The sequence below is a fragment of the Sarcophilus harrisii genome, chromosome 3, assembly GCF_902635505.1.
Source record: "Sarcophilus harrisii chromosome 3, mSarHar1.11, whole genome shotgun sequence".
Lineage (NCBI taxonomy): Eukaryota > Metazoa > Chordata > Mammalia > Dasyuromorphia > Dasyuridae > Sarcophilus > Sarcophilus harrisii.
In genome coordinates, this window is record NC_045428.1 from 194,585,019 (window position 1) to 194,611,106 (window position 26,088).

The 26,088-nt window shown below is 34.8% G+C and overlaps 1 protein-coding gene and 1 long non-coding RNA gene across 3 annotated transcripts in view; one reads left to right on the forward strand and one right to left on the reverse strand.

The window, feature by feature from the left end:
- Window positions 1-3,655, forward strand: part of LOC116422304 — a 44,998-nt gene extending 41,343 nt beyond the window's left edge. Inside the window, exon 2 of the long non-coding RNA XR_004232891.1 lies at window positions 3,266-3,655. This is a non-coding gene — a long non-coding RNA (uncharacterized LOC116422304). The remainder of the gene's footprint in view (window positions 1-3,265) is intronic.
- The window catches only part of NHS (NHS actin remodeling regulator), a 449,010-nt gene that overhangs the window by 254,691 nt on the left and 168,231 nt on the right, over window positions 1-26,088 (reverse strand). The gene's annotated exons all lie outside the window — the stretch shown is intronic.

Genomic DNA, 26,088 nt, shown 5'->3' on the forward strand with positions numbered 1-26,088 from the left:
AAATGAAATCAATTAACACATTAACAGAAGGATACCAGAGGAGTAAAGGGAGAAAAAGTCCTAAACACATTGTAGTTGGGTTTTAGCCAATCCCCAACAGTTATATCACAAATCTGGATTTTACTAATTAGAACAAAATTAAAAACCCATAATTCAGAATGATTGAGTCCTGATCATTAAAAGCTAAAAGAGACTCTACTTCTATGCTTTCCAGAAACATTAGAATCAATATCAACTCTGGCTTTTGAATGGAGAATGTATAATTTTATGAGAACTTTATGAATAATTTAAGGGTTCTGATCTGGTGTTTGGTGGATTTTATAGAGATTTGTCCATATACTCTTCTATAGTCCCTTAGCAGTTGGGATGGAGAGAAAGAAATAATTCACTCCCATCTCAACCCAAGGAAAATGATTATTCAGTTTTCCCTTTTTGACCATGGCTTCAGAGACATCAGAGAGACACTTACAATATAGCCAAATATAAAGCCAAATTAAAACTGTTAAATCCATTTATACATTGGAAGCATCCAATGATCGCACAATACTATAACTCCCTGTCCCTTATTTCTCCTTCCTTCATGTATTCATCCTCTTTTTGCTCTTCCCCCCCTCTTCTCCCCTCTTTCATGCAGCCTTCATCTATAAAGCAGAAAATAGTGACATCATTTCCCAAACTTCTGTTCAAAGCATTTTTCCTAGAAAATATTGTAGGCTCTAATTAAATAACTCAACTTGTAGCAGGAAGGATAATACAAAAATTAGATCATTTCAGCTTACATAGCACCCTATTTTGACAAGCAACCCTAAGTAGTTGACAATTTGAAAACATCAGGCTGTGACCATCAGCCTTCTGCTGTGCTTAAGAAACAAAAAGCCTGTTCCTGAAGCTGGTTAAAAAATATTAAGATGGAGATTGGGTGAATCTCTGGACAGTATCATATACACCAAAGAGAGAGGGTGAGAGTAACAAAAATCAGAGAGAAGTAGCCAGGAGAGTGGAGAAATTGAAGCAGGGAGAGAAAGGTAAATAAAGTGAGAGGAAAGAACATGAGAGAAGTAAATCATAACAGTTTAAGCGCTAGATCAATTATCAGGAGTTTCTGGTGCCAAAATCCACCTTGGACTCTATCAAATTCCATCTTAGCTTGTCTCCCAAGTACTTCTGTGTCATTCTGGGCGAACCATTAGGATTAATTAGCCTGCATTGAAAAGGCACTTTGAAGATGGAAAATGCTAAGTGCTATTGTATAGCTTGTGATTCAGAACTATACCTACCCTAAGTCCCTTTTACCTGGCAGGAAGGAACATTAAAAGACAGAAATCAGCATGAGTTGAAAGTGAACTTTGAGGGAGAATTAAGAAATCAAAGAGGGCAAGAAGGAACTAGGCTGGGGGTGGAAAGAGAATAAAGGGAATAAAAAGGAGAGAGGGAAAAGAAAGAAGGAAGGAGAAAAATGGGAGCAGAAAGAGGGGAGGAACAAGATGAGAAAAATAAAGGAAAAGAAAAGAGGAAAAGGGACAAGAAAGAGAAGGAAGTAAAAGGGGGAAAGATAGGGAGAGAGAAAATGAGAAACAGAAACAGAAACTGAGATTGTAATAATGGAAAGTAGGCACTCGAAACTTCCAGATTTTATCCCTTTAGTGGTCTCCTGGAAATAAACATACCCAACCACATACTCAGTGACATTCTTTTAAAAATATACTGATATCTTTTGTTTTATGTTACCTCTATTTCCTCTTAGAGGCAGCTACATGTTGCAGGCTCAGAGAGAGCTCTGGGCTTGGAGTCAGGAAATTCAAATATGACTTCAGACATTTAATAGCTGTGTGATCCTAGACAAGTCATTTAATCTCTGTTTGCCTTAACCCATTGCAGAAGAAAAAAGCAAGCCTCTCTAGTATTTTTGTTAAGAAAATCCCATGGACGATGTGGTCCATGTGATCACAAAGAGTAGGAAACAACTGAACAATAATAACAGATATTTCCTTCTGCTCTGGTTCTTCTCCAGGCCCATCCCTTATAATAAAGGAAACAGAATAGGAAGAAATAAGTTCAGTGAAAATATTACATTAAGTTTGAAACCATATGTAAAACTCTATACCCATATTCTCCCACTTCTGTAAAGAAGGGAGAGAGATACGCTTATATTTCACTTCTCTGATAGACTTTTAAGATAGCACGATATCTGGCATAGGTACAAAATGGCAGTGTATGGTGGAGCAACACATCTGACATATGGCATTCAACTGTCAATTTGATGTTTATGTTCAGGGTAACTCTGAAAAAAAGCCCCAGAATTGGTATAATTTTCTCAGCAGACAACTAAATACAACCATGCAAATGATTTTTAAGAGTTTGAGAAATAAAATACTCCCATTAAAAAAAAAAAAAAGAAAGAAAGGAAAACCAGTAGAAGTCCCACCCTGGGCCCCTAAACCAAAGTCCCCAGAGGAAGCATAAGTGAGTCAGCCAATATATTGAGCAGGGATTTCTCCAGAGAACAAAGGCTTAGCTCAAATTCTGGGTATAGCCTAGCAGAGCAACCATTAGAAATCAGCCCAGTCTCTGGAGATTCTATTACTAATCCTCAGCTCTAGACAAAACTGCATTTATTGTTTATCCAAGGATACAAAGGGTAGGCAGAACTCTTAGGTAACTAAAATCAAGGACAACAAAGGCTCTGCCCCTACCTGTATTTGCTCTTCCAGAGCCATGAGTGATGTAACTAGTACCAAACAAAAGAACCACAACCCTAAGGAAGGAAAGAGGAATGAAGGGGGTTTTATTGGATCCAAGTTATAGTGGCTTGCATGAAAGACATCATTTCAGGCATTTTCATTTAATAAAAGGAGTAACTGCAGCAATATACTATGAGCAGTAGAGTGAATGTTGGCTTTAGGAGTGAGAGCAAGTGCAGCTAGGTGGATACAATGGATAGAGTGCTGAGCCTTTTCAGGGGTCCTCAAACTATGGCCCACAGGCCAGAAGCAGCAGCTGAGGACGTTTATCTCCCTCACCCAGGGCTATGAAGTTTATTTAAAGACCCACAAAACAAAGTTTTTGTTTTTACTATAGTCCTGCCCTCCAACAGTCTGAGGGACAGTGAACTGGCCCCCTATTTAAAAAGTTTGAGGACCCCCGCTTTAGATACTTACTAGTTGTGATACCCATGGCAAGTCATGTAACCTGATTTATCTCAGTTTCCTCATCTGTAAAATGAGTTGGAGAAGGAAATTGCCAACCAATCTAGTATCTCTTTCAGAGAGAAGAATTGAACAGAACTAAAACAATGGAACATGGAAGCAAGAGTGATATAAGAAAATGAGGAGCTCTCTGATGAATTCCTACTTGAGGAGAACTGAAGAGAGGACAATGATCCAAAGAGCACCAACTCAGAGGAAACATTTTCCCAGCTATGGCTTAGGATAGATCCCCAACTCTGAAATTCAGTGATTCTGTGCAAGGAGGAGAATTGCACTCAATGAAGAAAAGACTGAAGCAGAGCCTAAAACTACACCAAAAACCTGAAGCCATTCTCTTAAATACATTTTAATTAACTTAAATTAAACAATTTAGAACACCAAAATCCAGTTGTTTGAAACTTCTTTTAGAAGTCTAATGTTATAAAAAAAAAAAAAAAAAAAAAAAAAAAGACTATCAGACACTTAGGACTTCTACAGGGAGTGGCCTGGGGACCAATAGGATAATATCATATCTCATTCATTCAGAAATTAAAGAGGTGAGGTCTAAACTCCAATTCTGAATGCTCTCTCTTTGAAACCCTGAACTAAAAAAGTTTCCTGCCTTGTAAGAATCAATCATGATTAAAGTAAAGCTGATAGTTTCATCTATTGTGTCTGATTTTAATCCACCAAGAATATATTTTTTTCAAAAATGACTTTTTTCAAAAGTCATACTCCCCAAACAATCCTGGATTTGCTTGTTTTCACTGTAGAATAGTTTTCATAGTGGTTAAAAAACAAAGCCAAACCCAGTGAACTTATTTAAACCAAACTTGAAAGAAAAACTAGTAAGGGGAGAAAAATTAACCTAAGAAAGCTCTCTATTTCCTATAGGGAAAAAAAAAAAAAAAAACATAGCAAATTTTCCTATATTCTGTATGAGGATTGCCAGGAGGCTTTGGATGACACTTTGGCTTTGATCAGTTGTTTAAGGGGACACAGAGAGTTTTCATAGATATACTAAAGGCTACTGCTAAATACCTTTAGGAGTCCTCTGAACTTTAGGAGGAGAGGGGAAAAGAGGCTAGGAGAGAGAAAGAGACAGAGACACACACACACACACACACACACAGAGAATAAAAACCCTGCAAGTTCAGGTAGGGGGATGGTCTTCATTTAGTCTAGATTTAGGATTAGCACTAACCTGCCAGACCCCTACTATTACCTTAGCTAAATATTATGAAAAATAAACAGAGAAGGCTGAGTGGAAAGGCTGTAGACTAACAGGTCCCTTGTGTAGTTGAATACAATGTCTTTGGAGGTAGTCATTACTGTTTGGTAAATTTTGTTTTTATTTAGTCGTTTCAGTCATATCTGAGTCTTCATGACCCCATTTGATGTTTTCTTGACAAAGATACTGAAGCATCTCTTTTACAGATGCTCATTTTACAGATAGGGAAACTGAGACAAACAAGGTTAAGTGACTTACTTAGGGTCATATAGCTAGCAAGTGTCTGAGGTCACATTTGAACTCACATCTTCCTGACTCCAGGGATGGCGATATATTTGGTTATATTTTGGTAATAATCCTTTGGAATTTATTTTTAAAAACAACAAAAGGAAACCTGTTTGGCATAATTAACTGATAAATAAGAAATCTTCATTATCAATTTTTCTGGTTGTTGCCTTGGCCTACCAGGTCATCTCAGAGTAGAGAGAGATGAAATACATTGATAATATGGAATTCTAGAATCAGAATGCTTCACTTCAAACTCTGACACTTATTATCTATGTGACTTTGGCTAGCTGATTTAATTTCTCTGGGCTTGTGTTACTTCATGTATAAAATGACAGACCCTATATGTTCCCTTTAAACCTCAAATCTATTTAGAACAACAAGCCCAGGGAAGGAGAAGGGGCACTCTACAAGCAGCTACTCTGGAATCCTATGATTCTGCCAGACACTGAGAGAATAGTTTATGACTTTGGAATGCAACCCAGGGGATTTTTATATTATGTGTAGTTATCTATTATATTTATCTATTTTTCTTCTCCCCCAAGTTTCTATCCTTATTAACACATTGGATTATATTTACATGTTTAAAACCTGAAGAAAAGAAAAAAAGCATCCTTTCATCAAACCCCACTTCTCTGACATTCCTCAAGTCAAAGGATTTTATTTGCATGGGTATATTGGAACCAGCTCAAAAGGCCTAACTTAAACTTTCATTCTGCTTTTATTTTTAACATTTTTTAGAAGCAATCAGAGTTAAGTGACTCACCCAGAGTCACACAGCTAATAATTATCTGAAGTCAAATTTGAACTCATAAAAATTAGTCTTCCTGACTCCTGGTCCAGCTCTTTATCCATCCTGACACCCAATTGCTCTATTTTTTTTTTTTTAACATTTTTAAAAACAATGTTTTAAAGTTCCAGATCTTCACGCTGTCTCCCACCTCTTCCCCACCCAATGAGAAGGTAATCAATATGCTACCCTTTCTCAGAATAATGTTTTTAGATGAACAAAATTAAAGGCATTAGGTTAAAAAACAAAATATATACTGAAATATGCTGAAACATATACTGAAATAGTTTATCAAATATATATTTACATATGCATGATTATATATAATAAGCATGTATATATATATATGTATATATATATATATATATAAATGTATGCACACACATATATAATAAGTTCATATGTTCCAGGCTAAGAATCCTTGTGCCTAGAAAATATTTTTTGTAAGTGACTGGAGTTTTCCTATTATGAACTTTATGAAAAACCATTCCCCCCTCCTACTATCCATTTACTCCTTCATTCAGTACAGGAACTGAGAAGACTCACTCTAATGTAGGGTGTCTTGGTAGTGACCAAGACAACTGTCCATGTGGTAAAAAATATACTGAATGAATCCTTAATATTCCTTTATTTACTCAGCGTGCTACCATATTGTCATTTGGAGAAGTAAGAGAGAAAAGAAAGAGCCTAGAGTTCCTACTTTTCCAATGAAATTTCTTCTCTTCATTGATAATAAACAACAATTACAATACCAATGAACACCAGGTCAGGTTTTAGCTAAGTTCTAAGTATACTAGGAGAAAATTAACTAACAAGTTACATTTGGCACTACAAAAATAAAATGCAAAAACCTTAAAAAGTGAAAATGGTGGACACAGGATAGATTTTGATATGGAATGGTATTTCTACCTTGAAGAATGACGCTAGATTTGAATATGAATGGATATGTGAATTAATGAAAAATTTAAAATATAAAATATAAAATAAAAAAATAATAATACCCTCTCTCAACCATCAAATTAGAAAATTGAGATAGGGCTAGAAATTCATGCTTATATTATTTTAAATATAACTGGTTGGGCGTTTGAGGAAGTCAATCTTCCCCCTCTCCCCAAAATCCCATCAATCTCTTAAGTTTGAACTTTACCTTAAGCAAAATGGGGAACTGTGGGGATTTTAGGTTATATCATTTCTATGGATCAGCAAGCATTCTGTAGGAGTGGGACAATTCCAATGGTTGAAATTCATGAATAAATTATATAATTCATCGTGCCAAAATCTCAAGGCTGGAGTCAGGAAGATTTGCGTTCTAATCTAGTCTCAGACATTCACTAGCTATGTGACCCTAGACAAATTATTTAACACTATTTGCCTCAGTTTCTTCATGTGTAAAATGAGCACAGGGAAATGGTAAACCACTCTAGTATCTTTGCCAAGAAAACCCCCAAAAGAGATAATGAAGAGTGACTCATAACTGAAACAACTCAACAATAATAAAAATATATCTTCCCAAAGAAGATATAAATCTGAAAAAAACCTCAGAGGCTCCAAAGCTCTCATTTTACAGAAGAGGAAAGTGAGAATTAGAGGTATTAAATTACTTGCCCATAGAAATACAAGTAGAAAGGTACAGAAAGAGGATCTATAACTAGGTGCTTTCTCACCAAATTGAGAATTCTTTTCCACTGGGTCATACCATTACACTAGACCAGTGTAAAAGGAACTCATGGGTAAAGAAACTAACACTAACTGTGCATTTTGGCACATTCTCTACAATTTATAATCATAAGAAGGCTGCCTAGAACACTGAAAGGACTAAATGCATCCAACAATCCAGAGGCAAACTTGAATCCAAGTCAGAACTCCCTGGTTTTGAGGTTAGCATAAATTGCTACACTGCCTCTCAATACACATATCCATTTTAAAAGAACCTTCATGGTCCATGGAATAAATCGCATTCTATTAAAAAGCAGCAACACCTGAATTCCAAAATTTGTGAGATATACATGAGGCATCTACCTCAAGGTGCCATGTTCTTCCTTCTCCGGGATATGTACTAAAAGTCTGTGGTGTTAGTGTTACAAGCATAGATACATGAGTCCATGGATTTGTCCTTGTATCCAATTAGATACACTCTCCAACTATGCAGATGTCAACCTAGAGATAAGTATAGGTTGGAAAATAGTTTAGTTTCCAAAATGGCTCCCATAAAGTGATTAGAGATTTTTTAAAAGCATCCTAAGGAATAGTAGATTCTTGAATGGGGACTTTGGTCCACAGAGTTCAATGGCATCCTCCAATGCTGCAGGACAATGAATTCCTTTTAAGTGAATCTAATAAATATTCAAGAAACTAAAACCACTCAGAGAGCCACAACACAGCCATGTTTGAAAAGTTTCTTCCTGTGGGTTTTTCATTGTGGTGGCTAGTGGCGGTTACAAATTCTCCTGGAAAGTAAAGAAATGAGTATGTTTTCATTTAAACCTATAATGTAACTTTTGGGGGCTGGGGTAGCAGCAGACACAAAGGCAAAATTATCAAGCAGCTTTTCCTGGGGTCTCTCCTATGTTGTTAGAAAAGCAGAAGTTCTCTTAGGATAATTATGTGGAGGAAAACACAATGGCAATAATTAGGAGACCATGATTCTAATCAAGATGGGGACTGACTTGTTGAAATTTAATTTCCTCATTCTTCAAATCCAATAAAAATGGCTACTCCTATCCCTCAGGGTAGTTGTGAGGCTCAGAAGGACTTCCTTGAGAATATTTGAAGAGGAAAACATCACCACAAGATGCATAATAAGCCAGCCTCAAAGGGAGCAGAATATGGGGTTTAAACCCCAACCCATGCATATGGACTGTTTGCAAGTTAGCTTGTCAGTGCCCCAGGCAAATTTGATTATATTTTGCAGAATAAATATGATTTACATTGGATAGGGAAGTTTCCTAAACTAATGAAATCATAGATCTGTGTTCTAACTAATAACAAGAAAATTAATAAAAATGAAAGGGATTCATAAAAAAAAAAAAAAAACCCGATAACTAAACCCTAACTTATTGGAAATGAATTGGAATTGGAATTGGAAAAGAAAATGAAGAAATTTGTACCAGGATCTCTGCTCAGCTAGGAGATAGCTACGTGGCTTAGTATTTAAGAGTACCAGGTCTAGAATCAGGAAGACCTGAGTTCAAAGCTAGCCTCAGACACTTAATAGTTGTGTGATCCTGAGGAAGTCACTTAATTCTGTTTCCTCATCTTGTAAAATGAGCTGGAGAAGCAAATGGCAAAATAAGAAAACCCCAAATAGGTCATGAATAGCCAGATAGAATTGAAGAACAACAACTATATTTATTAAAAAGAATAAGGCATAATCCTTGTCCTCTGAGAGTTTATAATTTAGTTAATAATAATATTAATAATAAAAGCTAATAAAATCTCATACTACAAGTTAAAATGAATGGGGTGATTTTCCCTCACTAAAATTTCATTGGTGAAATGACCATAGAATCATATAATTGGAATTGGAAGCAACATTCAAAGTCATCTAGTTCAATCTCATAATTTTCAAGATGAGTTAACTGTGACTTACCCAAGATCACATAGTAGTGAGTATATGAGCAAATAATTGAACCTACATCCTCTGACTTTAAATCCATCTTTCATCACTAAACCATCCTATCTCCAAGGCTAAATTTAAATAGTAACAACCATGGAAGGACATTTACATTTCAGAAATTTCAGAAAAGGAGAGATTGAGGGACAATGTGGCAAGTAAGCACTTTCAGACACTCTGGTGATGCCACATTTAGTGGGTGTGGCTAATCTTCCAAACTTTATCCATCAGGCAGCTGCAACCTAGAAAATCTGGTTTGAAATAGGATGCCTGATGAAATAGGATGCTTATGTGGTAGCATTATTTGGAACAATAGTATTTAATGTTGGAACATTTAGCTCCATAGCAGTATAGCTTTGTGATTCTGTCATAGTGTAATAGCTTGATTATTAAATATTGTAGAATTGGGAAGGAGCAATTCCTGAAGAGGGTAACCTTTTTAGTTCAAGTGCTTCTCATTTGAGTAAAAATAGTGTCAGCCATCAATACTACTCATACTCCCAACTCCAAATCCCTATGGAGCTTGCTTCTTTGACAGATGGCAAGCCCAAACCATTGCTGTGGTATACATACCTTATTATCTACACTTAGGTCTTAACCCTTCCGAAGCATTGCTGTTTTTATGCTCATGAAATAGAAAAAGAAAAATCTCAACTCATCACAGATCCACAGAAACAAAAATTCATAGAAATAGAAATCTATTAGGTCATCTTGTCCATCCCCTCAGGAGTTTTTATAAAATGGTGCCTGGTAGTACATTCAGTGGGAACAATCTAATTTTAAATATCTCCAGAGATGTGGCTTCCCCAAATTTTGCAAATGTCAAATGCAACTCACTCTCTATTGTGTGTTTCACATACAAGGAATTAGAAGTAATCAGGAAATGTTCTTTAGAATCTATCCATAATAGTTAGTTATGACTTTTGCTTATTAAAGTTTTAGAAAAACCATCACCAAATAGTCTTCAATGTGGTTTATCTTAGAATCTGACCCCATCTCATAAAATGAGATTCCCTAACTAGAAAATGAGGAAGCTACTCCAGAAAGACATTTACAAGAAAAATATCATATCTATAGCTTGTATATTTTATTTCATAACTTGGAAATATTAAACATAAATAGGTAGTTCAGTAATATGACAGGGGATCTCTACTGAATCTTCTTTTTAATTATAAGAAAAAAAAGCCTCAAGATTGTAGCAATCAAAAGATTCATATTTAGTCAGAAATAAAGATGATTAATGAAATAATCAGAGTTATTTTAAAACATGCTCATGGGCAGATATACAAGTCTTGTTCATGCTTTTTGTTTTTTTTTTCTTACAAAACTAAAACATAAACACTTTCAAAATGATTGTGAAGGGATGGCATAGTGTGCTGTCTTCTGTTCTGAATTAGTGGGACAGATTCTCATGCTGTGAGTAACATCCTGGAAAAAAAAGGAAAAACATTCTAGAGTCAGCAAGACTTGAATTCAAATTCCACCTCAGATTCTTACAAACTGGGTGATCCTAGTCAAGTCACTTAACCTGTTTGCCTTAGTTTCTTTGACTGTAAAATGGATATTATAATAATAGTAACTATTTCTCAGAGTTTTGAGAATCAAATGAGACATTTGTAAAGTATTTAGTTAGCATCATAACTGGCACATAGTAGGTATTTTATAAATGTTTCCTTCCTTCCTTCCTACAAGTTAAAATAACTCTAAAGTCTTACCTATCAAAATTTTACCTATCAAATTTGGCAAAGATTGTAAAAGACAAAAATAGTCAGTGATGAAGAGGTATGGGAAGAGAGGTATATGGATGTGTTTGTTGGTGGGCTTGTGAATTGGCCCAACTATTCTAGAAAACTATTTGGAATTATGGGCAAAGTTCTTAAACTGTTTATTCTCTTTAAGTCACTACTTTTAAATTAAGTCCAAGGGCATCATAATAAGAGAAAAAAAAATGCCTGTCAATGCCAAAATATTCATAGCAACATTTTATGTGGTTATAAAATCTAAAACAAAGTAGGTGTCTATTAACTAGAGAATGGCTGAACATATTGTAGTGTATATATAAATGTACTCCTATTACATTATAAGAAATTATGAATATAAAGAATTCAAGCAAAAATAGAAGTATTTGTGCGAACTCATGCAGAGTGGATTAAGCAAAACCAGAACAATCATACACCATGACTATAATGATGCAATTTCCTTTTTAAATCACTAAATAAAAGTCAGAATTTAAACACTTGTATAATACTGACCAAGCTTTATTTCAGAGAATAGATAATGAAACACTCTTTCCTATTTTCATTAGAAAGATGGGAAATAAAGAAGTAAAGTGTTATACACAACTACCCTAGCTTGTTCAATATATTTGGTAGTTTTATATAACTGGATTTTTTTTTCATTGTTGCTTATTAAAGTTCAAATAGATGAGAGTAGATTGATGGCTTGGGAGGTAAAAATAGCTGGAAAATTACTGTAATGTAAAAACAAAAGGCATCCGTAAAAATTTTTTTTAAAAGACTTCTTATTGAATAACATGCAGTTTATCTATTAGGCCCCTTTCTCTGTGGTATGCTCTGTTTTAACAGCCAGCTTCACATCAGTATGATGTAGGGAGATCCCTAAGGTCCACTGGCACTGCTATAGCTTTCTTTGAGTGTAAGCAATGGAGCAATTCAGGAATACACATTGAAGAAAATGAAGAGCAGCTGAAGGGCTAGCTGTATTAGCCAGACAATTCCTGGCTTCAGTTTAATTTTTCTGGAGTCAAGAAATCCACACAGACAACAAAGAAGCATCTGCAAAGGAAAAGAGGGATGGGGAAAGGCCAAAATTATCAGAGACCAGTCCTACAACAATTCCTTTCAAGAAGGGTGCTTTACTTTTATTTGAGTCACTCCTTCAGTGTCTCCAGTGGTGGTTGTACCTTGTATTGACTAGCATGTGAGAAGCTAGGGATGTTGAATACCCCCTTTCCTCCCTCCTGGAATCGGTTTTAGAGTGATAAGAATAAAATTGGTGTGCCTTAGGAAGGGATAGGCTGTGTAGTGTCATTGATATTAGGAACTTCTGATAAGGAAACTCCTAAGAATTAAGGTAGAGCCTGTTGACCCATTCTCAGAATGTTTTTAAATGAAAAAAATATATAGGATTATAAAGGAAATTGATTATATTGAAACATATTTGTCAATATGCTAAAAAATGAAGTTTATAAATGCCTTGAGGTTCTCAGTATGTTCCAAGTTAAGAAAGCCTGTTCTATCTAAATGGTACCCTAAAAGACTTAGCTATTCAAAGAGACTGAAAGGGAACTCAAGGAAAATACTGAGGCTAGAGGTGCCACTTAGTAGAAGTGTCCTAGGACAGACATTTCCTGAATATAATGTTTCTCAAACAGAGACAAACTCATTCTGATCTTTAGCTTGATCTGGTCTTGACTTCCATTTAATAAACATTTATTTTAGAAAGAGATTCAACTTCAACCAACATGTATCAAATAACTATTAAATATATATTATTATACATATATAATAAATATATAGCATATTGGGGATAAAACAAGGATGAAACACGTGATACTGGGATGAAACACGACACTCTCAGTTTTCAGGGAATTTATAGTCCAGGAGGATCTAAGTCACTTTGGCGACTTTGGTGTTTTCAACAGAGGAATGAACTTGGGAAGAATTGGTTTAGAATCTTGCCTTATTGTCTTACTAGCTGAGTGATCATGAGCAGGTGACAGTCTCTCTGGGTTTTATGTTCATTATCTGTAATATGGGACACCTAAGGGTACAATGGATATGCTGAGTCTAGAGTCAAGAAGGCTCAGAAATATGGCCTCAGAAACTTAATCATTAAGTGAACCTGGACAAGTCATTTAGTCCTGTTTGTCTCGGTTTCCTTATATGTAAGATAAGCTGGAGAAGTGCTTTATCCATTGTACCACCCAACAATCCCTACCATCTCCCTGATATGAATTTTCTTTTTACCATCCAATTGTCACTAACCCTAGAACTATAGTGTCCAAAATATTAAAGCTGAAGATTATCCACAGGACAAAGAACAATGAATGTATGGGATGACACTGAGAAAACTGTCATATTTTTAAAATGAGGAACTACATAGGAGAAATCAACATAGATTTTAAAAGGAAAAGATGACTCAATCATGGAGCCAGAGCAAAGGATACTTGGAGGTGGTCTGTGTGTTCTATTGGTACCCCTACAATGTCAAGGGAAGCCAAGAAGGGGACTCTAAGCATATTGAATGGACATTTAGTGAAGAATTTATGTGAAAATGTGGACAAGATTCAAGCAGAATAGGCTAGGCATGTATGGGTGAGTAGCATGGAGGAAATAATTGCCAGATTGATGAGATCACAAATTTATTATCATATTAGGTGTTATTAAACATTTTATCACTTGATTATTAAGATTTCATGGCAGCAAACATAAAACTCGCTCATGTTTAAAAATAATACTAAGAGATTTAGAAAGATAATATGGAAAAGTGGAAATACCTAGGTTTTTTTTACTCCAGCTCTTCAAGTAGCTAGGAGTATGACCTTAGGTGAGAAATTTAAGTTCTCTGAGGTCATTTTTCATTTTTCTAAATTAAAGGGTTTGAACTGGACAGTCTCAAAGATATTCAAAGATTCTTTACTGAAAAGCCTTAAAGTTGCTTTTGTCATGAATCATAGAGATAGCTTTGGAAGGTGGGGTAACAAATCTAAGATTTTTCCATTACCCAGTGTTAGGAAAGTACATTCAATCTTCACTCACATATCTTCACTCTCATTCCTCCTTTCTCCCTTTGCATTAAACCATATCCTGGTTTTCTCTGTGGAATCCCCAAGTGTGCTGTTTCAGGACAAGTTATTGGATTTGCTTTTGGGAATTTGCTCAGTTCCTTTCATAACCCAAAGCTTCTTCCTGAAACAAAGGCCAGTCTTTTTTTAATGCCAGTGTTGTGGTGATGTGGATAGCTATGAGTCATGAAATGCTATTGTAACCAAAATATTGAAGTTAAGGATCACCTAAAGGGCAATGGAGAAGTACATGGTAGAAATGAGCAGGCTGAAACACATTACAGACAAGCACTAGGAATAGAGAGAGTATGGCAAGGTTGTTTGCTTTTGCTAAGTCACTGTTAATTAAGAAGGGCAGCTATACAGGGCAGTGGATACAGCTCAAGTTCAACTCTGACCTCAGAGATTTACTTGAACCTGGGCAAGTCACTTAACCCTGTTTACCTCAGTTTTCTCGTTTGTAAAATGATCTAGAGAAGGAAATGGCCAATCACTCTTTGCCAAGATAAACTGAAAAACAATGACCCAAGAAGGGATCATTAAAAGAATTGTGTAAGTTCCCAAAGGCATATGCCATATAACAACAACAACAGAAACCAAAGAGGTTTGCAAGAACTTTTATGAATAGATACAAAGTATCTATTCATTAGTAAATAAATCCAGAAAAACAATCTATACAATGATCACACACTATAAATAGAAAAACAATTACCAGAAAACAATTGAGAATCAAAGTGGTAAAATTATAAAGATTAAAAAAGAAAAGTCACCTCCCCTCACTCCTTGGCATTAGGGAGAGGGGAAGAATCATAGGTATGGGAGATTGCATAATGACACACACCTATGTATTTATCACATATATTTATAGGTATCTATCTATCTATCTATCTATCTGTACATGTATATATATATATATATATATATATATATATATATTTCTTTTTTCTTTTTTAAACAATTCTTTGTCAGAATGGACAGTTGCTTTTGGAGAAGGAAAGACCCAGGGGATATCTAGATAGCAATAAACTCTAAAATAATAAATCACAGTTTCATACTGTTAGTCAGTTTGGTAGTACAGTGTACTACCAGTAGTACAGAGTCAGTAGTCAAAAAGACCCAAGTTCAAGTCTGACGTCAGACACTTGGCAGCAATATGATCTGGGTAAATAATTTGACTTCTATGTCACTCAGTTTCCTCATCTATAAATTAAGGCTCATATTGGTACCTATCTACATTGGATGTTGTGAAGATAAAAAGAGATAATATTTGTGAAGACTTTATAAATCATAAATATCTATAAATATCAGTTGTTGTTGTTATCAGATTGGTCTATATAGTTATATAATACTACAGTACTTTAGTGTTAGCGTTGTTTTCTTATTCAACATCAGTTGATATTTTTCCTCAAGTGAATACACAAAAGCCACTTGATTTCAAGTCTCCTATAAGAAAGAGCCCCATGACATGGGGTTTGGTTCTGTTATAAACCAAACATGAAAGTATTATTACAGTTCAAAGTTTATCTCTATAACCAAAAGAATCACTCATTAAATATAAACCCTCTTAGGAGCATCACTTTGTAAAAGTTCCCATCTGTTTCATTAAAACTGCTGGCATCAGGACTGTTATTATATTAATGCTCTAAGGGTAGGAAGATATAGCAAGTTAAACAGCATATGAATCACAGAGCTTTCATTTCTTATAGTCGATTAGAATTATAAACTAATTCTATGACTAAATTGGCAATAAAGAGGGTAGTTTTGTTTCCTCAGTGCTTATGAAATTAAAATGCTTTTCTAGTTAATTATTCATTCCCCTTTTTTAGCAGAATGATTGGTAGTTAATAGAATTCTTCCTTTGACCTCTAATAAGAATTTTTTGAGGTATCAATCAATCAACCAGTCTTAATGAAATATCTATTGGGAGCTGGGGATAGAAATACAATAATAAAGGAATCCCTGCTTTCAAGAAGCTTATATTGTTAGGGTAGACAACCAACACACATAATTGTGTATGTGTGTGTATACACAAAGCTATTAAAGCTCAAGACTACACTAAAAATTTTGGGACCATCTCTATGTACCTCTTAGAAGGGAAACTGAAACTAATTGTATTGATTACAAAACAGGAGGAAAAAAAGAAAAGAGGGCTATTAAAAAGTTTTTTCCCCCTAGTGCTTTCCCCCCACCAAAAAATAAAACAAAACCAAACAGAGGAAAAGTCAGGAGAAACAACCAAGATATTTTTGAAACTATGAAGCATTTGTTATAACTTTTTATAAAAAGTAAGCTGTACAAAATGGAGATTTGCAGTTTCATGGGTAATCTTCTCTGTTCTTTGTATATGGAACTGCCTGCGTTTGGAGTAACAAAAGTAAATATTTTAAATCTATAACTCTCATGCTCTTTAAATTATATTGATTTTTTTTTTGTTTTTACATCACCTTCATTTCCAAAAAAAATTCTTCTGTTTCCCTCTAAGCCAAAGCTTATCACAATGAATCAAAATCAGGGAAAAATGTTCAGCAAAATCACACTTACTTGTGTGAATATGGGCAAATAAATCACTTACTATCTCTGGGCTACACTTTCCTTTTCTGTGAAATGGAGATAATAATGCCTGTGATTTTTACCTGTAAAATTAAGTTCCTATATTAGAAAATCTTCATCAGGTTCAAATGATGAAGTATAGGTAAAGTATTTTGAAAACGTTAAAGTGCTATGTGAATGTCAGTTATAAAGTGGATAAAAACATTGCTCAATTACTATACAAAAATGGTATGTCTATCTGTAAGTGGCCAAATGGGTTTGAATGTAATTTTTTTAAAAGCATTTTATTTTCAAAACATATGCATGGATAATTTTTCAACATTAACATTTGCATAGCCTTGTGTTTCAGATTTTCCCCTCCTTCCTCTCACCCTCTCCCCTAGATGGCAAGCAATCCAATATATGTTAAACATGTTAAAATGTATGTTAAATCCAATACACATTTATATAATTCTCTTGCTGTGCAAGAAAAATCAGATCAAAAAGGAAAGAAAATGAATAAGAAAACAAAATGCAAGCAAACAACAACAAAAGAAGTGAAAATGCTATATTGTGAACCACATTCAGTTCCCACTGTCCTCTCTCTGGATGTAGATGGCTTTCTTCATCCCAAGACCATTGGAACTGGCATCAATCACCTCATGTGAACATAATTTAGGAAGCCATTTAAGATCCACTTAAAAACCCTTAGAATAGTTAGATCTGACTTGAACTAAATTAACACCTATTTAAGCAGGAAACACTTTGTCTGCCTTTCTTAATCATTTAAAAATACCTAGATGGACCTACCAGTTCCTTTCTCAAATATTATTGATAACGTTTTATAATTTATTATCAAAGTTGTATTATTTTTAGCTTTGCTTATGTTATGTTGTTACTTCAAACACAAGTGTCATTCTTCTGAGATGGTGGCATCCCATCCCATACTATGATCCCATAGTATTATTGAAAAATATTAATGCTAAAAGAGAAGGGCTTTCACAATAGCAGACAATCTGGGAAACTGAAAACACCATGCATTTTCCCAAATGTAATCTAATCTGATTTCTCCCACTTAGCAAATTCCAGGCCTACTTCATTATCTAAATGTAACACATGGCCAAAATGTTTGTGGCAGCCCTGTTTGTAGTGGCTAGAAACTGGAAAATGAATGGATGTCCATCAATTGGAGAATGGTTGGGTAAATTGTGGTATATGAATGTTATGGAATATTATTGTTCTGTAAGAAATGACCAGCAGGATGACTACAGAGAGGCTTGGAGAGACTTACATGAACTGATGCTGAGTGAAATGAGCAGAAGCAGGAGATCATTATATACTTCAACAACGATACTGTATGAAGATGTAATCTGATGGAAGTGGATTTCTTTGACAAAGAGACCTAATTCAGTTTCAATTGATCAATGATGAACAGAAGCAGCTACACCCAAAGAAAGAATACTGGGAAATGAATGTAAACTGTTTGCATTTTTGTTTTTCTTCCTGGCTTATTTTTAACTTCTGAATCCAATTCTCCCTGTGCAATAAGAGAATTGTCTGGTTCTGCACACATATATTGTATCTAGGATACACTGCGATATATTCAACATATATAGGACTGCTTGCCATCTAGGGGAGGGGGTGGAAGAAGGGAAGGGAAAAGTTGGAACAGAAGTGAGTGCAAGGGACAATGTTGTAAAAAAAATTACCCTGGCATGGGTTCTGTTAATAAAAAGTTATTATAATAAATAAAATAAAATAAAATAATAAAAAAATAAATGTAACACATGACTAAGGCACACATATTTACGGACTACCTCAATAAGCTTCCAATTCTTTTGCATGCCATAATCTTGGCAATATTCAATTTTCATCCACTTTGTTTTTACAATGTTGATGGTTAACCAAATTCATTGCCATTACTTTGTTTTTCACTAAGGACATGTTGTTTTTTGATATTCGAATAAATTATTATCATCTTCTAGACTTTGCAAGGAAAATTTCAATCACATTAAAAACGAGAATTATGGAGACAGTGTGGATTGGAGCACAGAGTTTTCACCTTTTTAGTTTTTTTTTTTTCTTTCTTGTGGGTTTTTTCTCTTTTGGTCTGATTTTTCTTGCACAATATAACAAACATGGAAATGTGTTTAAATGGACTGCACATATTTAATCTATATCGGATTGCTTGCTGTCTTGGGGAGAGAGGGGAAAAAAAAATTTAGACCGCAAAGTCTTACCAAAAAAAGAATGTTGAAAACTATCTTTAGATGTATTTGGAAAAATAAAATAATATTGAAAAAAAAATTTTTATTATGTCCCTTGTACACAATTATTTTACTAGGTATGAATTTACATTTAATTTAAATAGGACAAGTACTGAATCTGTGATTTCACTAGTATAGGAAACACCTTAAATGAGGAAACTTCTTCTACCAATGCAGGTTGGCATCTTTACTGAGAAATTAATTGATATGCCCAATATCATATAGCCAGCTTGTGTCAGAATCAGAATTTGACTTTTATATTTTTGGTTCCAAGACCAGCTCATTCTAATACAATGCCACACTGAAGACATATAAATATTTGGCACTTTAAGAATTGCAAAGCACTTTATACATGTTATTTAATTTCATCTTCACAATATTTCTGTATGGTAGCTGCATTTTATGATCGTCCCTGTTTAAAAAGTGAGAAAATTGAGGCTCAGAGAGGTTAAAAAAATTAGAAATTATATGGATTTAAATTCTGGTTTTTCTAATTCTAAGGCCTTTGCTCTACACATATGCATATACTTATCATATAGAAATTTAAGAAGTATTACTGATACTGAGTCTGCACAGTGAAATGTTCTATTACACACACATATGTATATACATACATGTATGAACATATTAGATGTATGTACACATACCTCTATATATATAGGTTGGCACACCCTTATACTTATATTCATACATCCCCCTATGTATATGCAAGACAAATATAGGTTTATTTGGTAAAAAATCCACATACCCCAAGGTTAAAAATTGTCCAAGAAACTCATTTATTTCTGGGAACTCATAAAGGGATATGTACTAAAGGACTGTGGTGTTCTTTTTTCGTATAATATATGATCGTTCTCTGGGAGCAGGTTTCTTGGGGAGGTTTCTGGAGGCAACCTTAGTTTCAGTTCAAAGTAATAATCACCTCAAACCCAGCCACCTGATAAAAGTTCAAATCTTTTATTGTCTCTTCCAAAGTATCCCAATTAGCTTTCTTTGGTTCTGAGAGCTCTTGTTGCTAGTCCTTTGCCTTTAGCTCAAGTCCCACTCCTGGCTTCTCAATCTCCCAACTAACTGACTTCTGGCTTTGAATCTCTTCAACTGATCCTTGCTGAGACTGAGAGCTTCTTATATATGATCTCTTAAAGGTGTGAACCCAAAGGTTGACTCCTCCTCTGAGAGAGTGGGATTGTGGGAGGTGTAAAATTGGATATCTCCCAACTTGTGAACTCCAATGTGTGAGCCAATGTGTGAACTCTCAAAGGTGTGAATTCTCCCAAAGGTATAAACCCTAAGCACACAAGCCTTGTTTCCATCAACTCCAGTGAGTCAACACCTTGTTTCAAGTTCTGGCTCATAACAGAGGACTGATAAAAAGTTTGTATTTTTTATTTGGAAAACAGAATTTAAATTATAACTTTATTACACATCCATTTCAGGCTGCTCATTTTAGACTCTAGTTGTTTACTTCTACACAAAGTGATAGATTTTCAGCAGCTGCCATTATTTTCAAAGTAGCAGATTTACATGATTTTAGTAGCATAACAACAAATGTTGTCACTATGCCAATGTAGTCATACACAAATGCTACTGGATTAAATTCTTCAAAGAAGAGTGATCACATATCATAGAATATGAGACCATTTACAATTTGTTCATGTTCTGTGATATTTACTATATGACACATATTTATCTTTGTAAAATTATGGGGCTTTCCTTCAGTTAAATTACAGAGGAGTTTGTCTTCTTCCTAAGTATTATTATTCAATCATTTCAGTCATGTTTGACTTTTTGTGACCCCATTTGAGATTTTCTTGGGAAATAGGGTGGTTTGCCATTTCTTTCTCCAGCTCATTTTACAGGTGAGGAAACTGAGGCAAATAAGGTTAAGTAACTTGCCCAAAGTCACACATCTAGTAAGATCATGAGACTGAATTTGAACTTAAGACTTCTTGACTCCAAGTCCAGCACTCTTTCCACTGTGATACTTAGCTGCTTGTATTATGTATAGGGACTACAGTTTTCCTGTGACTATTGGGTTCATAAATTATAAATACCTAACCTATGTTAGCATACTTCTTATTAGTTTATAATAATGAAATAGAGTGTCCTTTTAAGTAAATGCTATTATTCAATCATACTGGAGATTGAGGTTTTTGATTAATGTATTTTCCATGTACAGTGTACAGCACAAAACCACATGGAAACTTTGGAATACTCTGCCTATGGATAACCAGTTTTCAAAGAATTATTGGCATTAAACTGTACTTTTAATCTTTCTTGCATGATTTAGAAGCCATTTCAAGACTTTGCAGTGACGTGGGGTCATTATTATGTGTAATGGGCTGAACCTCAAGTTGATGCACTGAGGTCCCAAGCACATGAGGCTAAATAGTAATTGGACCATACTCTATTAATATATATGCTTGGAGAAAGAATGACCCCCACCCACACTTTGTGCAAGTTCTGATGTGTTGTATAGGAAATGACGATTTTGGTGCGTGGAGGCAGAGAGACAGGAAGAGAGGCTGGGAGAGACTGCTGGCTGGCTGGCTGGCTTCCTGTTGCAGCTGCTCACATTGCTATCGTGATCCCCCCTTCACCTCTACTGAGAATAAAGATTGAAGATTTTCCCTTAACCTGAATTCCTGACTCTGGCTAATTTTAAAATACGCGGTCATCACAATTATGCATATCAATTATTACTGAAATGATGAAGCATGAAAAATGTCCTTCTAGATGTTAGACTATGAGATTTGCAACACCAGCCCTTATTGTATTATACACATATTAAATAGGTAATAAAATAGAGTATTTAGTACAGTCTGTATGTTCATGCATTTACATAATGGAATGACTACTATACTAAGGTTAAGAAAACCATGGCTTGGAGTCCTGGCTCTATCATTTACTACCCATATCTACACAATTTCTCTGAGTTCATTTCCATACTTATAACTTGGAGATAGCATCACTTATTTCACTAAGTTATTGTGAAAAAAGTACTTAATTTATAAATATGAATATATCCTTTGCCAATAGAGCACATATTTGTACTTCCAATGGGATGTTAGTCAATCATAGTGTGCAGCTAAATGCTTAGTAAATATTAGTTGCCCTGGCCTGGCTTAGCTTGGTGATACTTCACCACAGCTTAATAGAGAGGAATTAAGCATATTTCACAGCTGAGCAAGTCTTTACCCTCACTGACTATTGTTTATCCTTCATTCTTGAAGAGGACCAATGACTTCAAGAGGGTGATGTCTTGACTTGCAAGGGAATTGGATTTTAAGTGACATAGGGCAGTGAAAAGTCATCAGCCTCATTCTCTCCTCCAGGGTCATCTGAGTCCAGTGGCAAGACATAATTCAAGATGACTGGAGATGATCTCAGCTTCAGTGGGAGATATTGGTCTTTTTAAACTCAGGTCTTCCCCAGTTCTCAGTTTGTGTAAAGCAATATCCCTTCAGTAATTTAAGGGTAGGTAAGAAATGAAGTTTAGTTTGCCTGTTAAAAAAAAAAAAAAAAACAAAGTGGGAGGGGAAGATGCTCAGGGTTTCTGGCTAAAACAGAAACAAGTGCTATTTACTCTCATTTTAAGCCATCAAAATCCAAACAATTACTAAGTGAGGCTTGGGCAGGGACTTATTATTGGCCATTCAGACCCTCACTGATACCAAATCTATGAAGAAAGTGCTGGTCTTACAAAAAATGTACACATAGAAGGTATAGAGTTTGTTTTTAAAGTCTCAGATATGAATAACCACCAAAAAAAGCAGTGGCGAAGGAATTAATGACAAAGATAAGGCAAACTCACAAGGAGTCACTGGGAAGAACTACTTAGAAACCTGCAAGCATTTTTTTTTTAGCATGAATAAAATGAATGTTGAAATGAAACCTAAGCAAAATTGAGTGAGAAAAATGACTCAGATGTCCAAGTCTACCTACGTGTGTAAGGGTGGGAGAAAACAGGTATCTGGATTAAAGAACACAGAATGAAAAATGACATATTTGTAATCTACCCATGAGAAATAAATAAAATCATGTTGAAATTTTATATACTTGAAAGCATAGAACATAGGTACATAATGCAGCAAGCAAAGCTTTAAATTAAAACTTTTCTAAATAAAGGGAAAAGCAGAGTATTTACAGAATACTCCTTTAGTTGTGATAATCTAGTATTTGGTTATTGTTTAAATCAGTTCCAAGAAATTGAAAGTGGGCAACCAGTATCCCTGGAACAACTTAGGTACCATAATGGATAGAGCACTGGGTCTGGAGTAAAAAAATAAAAAAGAATTCCAATCTGATCTCAAACATTTATTAGCTATATGGCCCTCGATAAGTCATTTAAGCCCTGCCTGCATAAAGCTGGCAAAGGAAATAGCAAAGCTCTGTAATATTTTTGCCAAGAAAACTCTACGGACAATTGGTTCATGAAAAATAGGACAAAACTTAATGATTGAACCAGTATCTCCACTAAGAACACAAGGGTACAGAAATCCAAGGCTGGTTACAACATAGCAAAAGGGGAAGGGGGTATCAGCTAAGGGAGATCTATAGCCAACTGCTGGTCAGTTTTGTTTCTATATCTTAAACTGTATGCTCAAATTATAATCCCTCTTCAGAAGTCATGACTTTTTATCTATATATCTCATCTGAAAGATCTGATAACCATACCTAAATGGGTGTCTACATTTATGCCTTAAGGTTTTGTTTGACAAGGAGAATATTATAACTTTTCTCTGTGTTACAAAAATGAAATAATTAAAAATTTGCTATTGATGGTCAAAAAGAAAAGATAGAAAAAAATTTCTATGATCAGGCCCTTGTAAATAGCTTTTATAATAAATCATTCATCTACTTCACATGAGGTAGCAGGTGTATTTACCCCTGGTTCAATTCACAGGAAAAAAGGCCAGAGTATTTTTGACCATCAATAGCAAATTTTTGCTTAGGTTTCACTTCAACATTCAGTTTATTCATGCTAAAAAAAAAAAAAAAAAAGCTTGCATGTTTCTAAGTAGTTCTTCCCAGTGACTCCTTGGGAGTTTGCATCATCTTTGTCATTAATTCCTTCGCCACTGCTTTTTTTTGGTGGTTATTCATATTTGAGACTTTAAAAACAAACTCTATACCTTCTATATGTACATTTTTTTGTATGACCAGCACTTTCTTCATAGATTTGGTATCAGTGAGGGTCTGATTGGCCAATAATAAGTCCCTGCCCAAGCCTTACTTAGTAATTGTTTGGATCTTGATGGCTTAAAGTGAGAGTAAATAGCACTTGTTTCTGTTTTAGCCAGAAACCCTGAGCATCTTCCCCTCTCACTTTGTTTTTGTTTTTTTAATAGGCAAATTAAACTTCATTTCTTACCTACCCTTAAATCACTGAAGGGATATTGCTTCACACAAACTGAGACCTGGGGAAGACCTGAGTTTAAAAAGACCAATATCTCCCACTGAAGCTGAGATCATCTCCAGTCTTGAATTATGTCTTGCCACTGGACTCAGATGACCCTGGAGGAGAGAATGAGGCTGATGACTTTGCACTGCCCTATGTCACTTAAATCCAATTCCCTTGCAAGTCAAGACATCACCCTCTTGAAGTCACTGGTCCTCTTCAAGAATGTATGATGTATAGTAGTATAGTAATGTTCAAAACCCAGCATAAAACCATACAGATTCTAGAGTGAGAAGAGAAAAATTACCACAAACCAATGCTGCATTCATTAACAAGTGAGTCTTCCTTTAATTTTCAATCACAACAGATAGACTATATCCAAGAATATCTTTGCCTCAGAAAATTGCTATGTGTTTAATTACTTGAAATTTCAGAGAACAGCAATTTTCCTACCCCATTGTACAACTAAGCACAAAACTAGCTTTTTTGGACATTCTAATATCAGTGACAGTTTTTCACGTAACTCTTTTCATTTAATTTTTCCTTAATCTAAAAAAAAATGTATTACTTAGTCATTTCATTTGCAGACCTGGTCAAATTAATAATTCCTTATATATTAACCAGAATGAAATAACTTGATAGACCCATTTTTCTATGATTGATGGATGAATAAACCCCACAACATCTCCAGTTAAATTGGCCATAGATGCCTTATGACTGCATAAAAAAAGTCTTAAAGTGAAATGTCAAAGTAAAGGCATTGTAGTTTATTTTTAGATGCTATGTTATAAACATCAGGACAAAAATCATCATTTGTTGGTTAAGAGGGACTAGACTGACGAGTTATCCAGGATCCTTTAAGACTCACTAAATAGTTTTGCTAGATTTATTTTATTGTCTCTTTACAAGCAGCAGTGAGACTGCTGTTATAAAAACATCACATGTATGTATTTGCCAATCCAAAAAGGAATGCTCTTTGCATTACTCATGAATGGTATTTTGTTGCTATTATAGACGAAAGAGTTATCAATTGACATTATCAATTAACATGGGCAGAACCAAGAGACCTGGAATCCTCAGCATGGCAGACTTAGTATAATGTGGCATTCTACAAATGTTTAAATGACAATAGCCTTGAAAATAATTGTGTATGTTTACATTCTAGGATATTGTTAACCTTTTTATCCATGTCATGGACCTCTTTGACAATCTGGTGGTCTGGATCCCTTTTCAAAATTTTATTGTCAAATGCATAAAATAAGGTGCCTAGGATTAGGAAGGAAACTAATTATATTGAAATACAATTATCAACATATTGGGGGGGGGGGAGAGGAACAGGTTTCTAAGGAGTTAGCATAGTTTTCACAGGTTTTCATAAACTCTGAGCTTAGCAACTATGAATTCTTAGTCTAGGTAAGGCTCTTGCTGTCTCTTTCATGAAATGGAGATTGTTAATATCCCCATGTGAGGAGACAACCAAAACACCTAAAACAAGGTAAAGGGAATAAGGACCACAGGGTTTATATTTAGAAGGACCCCAATATTCTCATTCTATAGATAAAGAAACTAAAGGTAAGGAAAGTTATATTTCTTCCTTAAAAGACATAGAGGTAGAAAGGAATAGAAAACAAGGACTCAAATCCAGGTCTCCTGACTTTCAACATATCATGACTCTTATGCAGCAAAGCATACTCTGTTGGAAAGCATGTAATACAGTGGTGTTTGTTATTTTGAAGATTCATGATCAACTCATTTTGCTTATTAACAAGTGTTTATTTATAAAAAATCATATGAAGACACTATAGGTAGGCTTGGAAAAACAAAGTTCTGGGAAGGTTTTTATAATAACTTTAGTGCCTATTATTTATACATATCTTAAAATCAGAATCACATTAAAAAAAAAAAAAAGAACTGGAAATTGCAGAGATGCCCTTCAATTGGGAAATGACTAAACAAGTTGTGTTATATGATTATGATGAA